The 2,335-nt window shown below is 37.8% G+C and overlaps 1 pseudogene; it reads left to right on the top strand.

Annotated features, from left to right (window-relative positions):
- Nucleotides 1–1,067: 1,067 nt before the first annotated feature.
- LOC112581680 lies at nt 1,068–1,187 on the top strand (annotated as a pseudogene).
- Nucleotides 1,188–2,335: the final 1,148 nt, after the last annotated feature.

Consider the following 2,335-nt stretch of genomic DNA (forward strand, 5'->3'; position numbering starts at 1 on the left):
TTACTCAGAAGGGACATGTATGTTAGTGATGGCCTTGAATAGGAAAATTATAGGTCCGAAAAGGATGCCACCAATAAAAATATGGTAACAGTAGATTACAAAATATGCTTGACAATAATAAAATATTTCATATTTCTGTTGAGAATTTGGAAATGATTAGAAATAAGTAACTAGAAAATTTAGCAAACCACTGGTGCCAGGGGAGGACCTGAAGCAATTATTAACTCCAAAAAAACAGAGATATGCAAGAAATAAAATGTGATGAAAGTCACAACATAACTCAGCTGTTAAAAAAAAAGAAAAGAAATATTTACACTTTTATATATATAAACACAAAATATTGATTTTACTCTGAATTGTGATAAAAGTATATTGAAAGAATGAACATAGATAAAATGAACATAGATGATGGTATAAGACAGCCCAATTCTCACCTTCCATAATAGATAGTCAATAAAAGTATCTAAAAAGTGAAAAGTCAAAAAAGCAAGATAAACATGATATTTCAATAGAAATAGGGAAGCAAATATCAGATGTCACTAAACAATTTTAAAATGGTAGTCCATGAGGACCTAATAGGGAATAGCTATCACTTTGTATTAGCTTAATTTTTGAGTTACATAATTATCTTTAATGAAAATTTTGGAGATATATGAAAATAGAATAGTCAGTGAATTCCCATATTCTAATCACTCAGAGTTAGCCAATATCAAGATGTTGCCACACCTGTATCATGTAAGCATAAAGTTTAAATTTTTTTCATTAAAAAATCTTAACAAATTAATAATATGGCTACCTCTGAGGCACATGATGGATATAGGGGATGAAATGTAGTGAGGAAAGGGAGAATTTTTTTCTGTTAAACAGAAAAAACAAATGTAAACAGTTACATTTTAAATTTTATCTTACAAATTCATACATTCACTGTTTATTGGACCCTCAGAACAGTTTGAGGTGGATACTAGTATCATCCCAATTTGACAGAAAAGAGTTGGCTATCATTTGAAGTTTTTTCAGTGAGAAAGTACCCCTTTTTAAACAATAATTTTTTTAAATAGGCCATAGATTTGCAGCCAGTTAAACCGACTGTGCACTTTTCCCCATCAGGGTCGAGTGTGCGATGCCTGCAAACAGTATAAGCAGCCTGTTGTCCGTGTGGGTTGCTCAAAGGGACCCTGCAGACAGCCCTTTCCAGGACCTTCATGCTGGCATGCTGTCCCCAATCTAGGTTCCAGACAGGTAGGCGCAGTGCCTTTGGAAGGCCCCAGGGCACAGTGGCCAGGGTCCACTTTGGCCAAATCATAATGTCTATCTGCACCAAGCTGCAGAACAAAGAGCGTGTGGCTGAGGTTCAAGCTCCCTGGCCATCAGAAGATCCATATCTCCAAGAAGTGAGGATTTACTAAGTTTGTGTGTGTGTGCTTAGTTGCTCAGTCGTGTCCGACTCTGCGATTTCATGGACTGTAACCCACCAGGCTTCTCAGTCCATGGGGATTGCCATGCCCTCCTCCAGCGGATCTTCCCAACCCAGGTATTGAACCCAGGTCTTCAGCATTGCAGGTGGATTCTTTATCTGAGCCACCAGGGAAGCCCAAGAATACTAGAATAGGTACCCTATCCCTTCTCCAGGGAAAAGGTTGTACCTTTTAAGACTAACTTTCAAAAACACAGTATGATTTATTTGAATTTTCAGTATTTTATCTGAATTAGGGTCTCCTCCATTGCAGGAGGATTCTTAACCAGCTGAGTTACTAAGTTTAATGCAGATGACTTTGAAAAGATAGTGGCAGAAGAGCGGCTCTCCCCAGATGGCTGTGGGGTCAAATATATCCCTAATTGTGGCCCCCTGGACAAATGGTGGGTCTTGCACTCATGAGAGCCACAGTACTGTCCCCTCTTAACTCATATCCACTAGTAAATCCTACTTACCTGTCAAAAAAAATAGGCCATAGAAATCTATTCCCCTTCTCATATGATAGCCATTTGGCTACTGGCATTCTTTTTTTGTTTGTTTTTTTAGTATAAAAAGTCCAGTTCTTCCAATGATGCTTCAAAAGTAGAATTATTATACATTGCAATTGTTGATAACACTTTCTTTTACTGTCAAATGTACCGTAGTTTAGGTAATATTTTATGGCCACTCTTCTAATAGGATTTGGTAATTAGGTCCTTTCTGATGTGGGTTGCCCTACCCTGGACATTACTTTGAAGAAGTGTCTTCAGCCTTGAACCTAACAAAATATGGACCCTTAGTGGGACCATTAATCTTTCCTGTTTCAAGCTTTCTGCATCTACTAAGGCAGGTAGGGAGCCTGGGAGTCATCATACTTCCGGA

Source organism: Bubalus bubalis, chromosome 23 (genome assembly GCF_019923935.1).
Source record: "Bubalus bubalis isolate 160015118507 breed Murrah chromosome 23, NDDB_SH_1, whole genome shotgun sequence".
NCBI classification, from domain to species: Eukaryota; Metazoa; Chordata; class Mammalia; order Artiodactyla; family Bovidae; genus Bubalus; species Bubalus bubalis.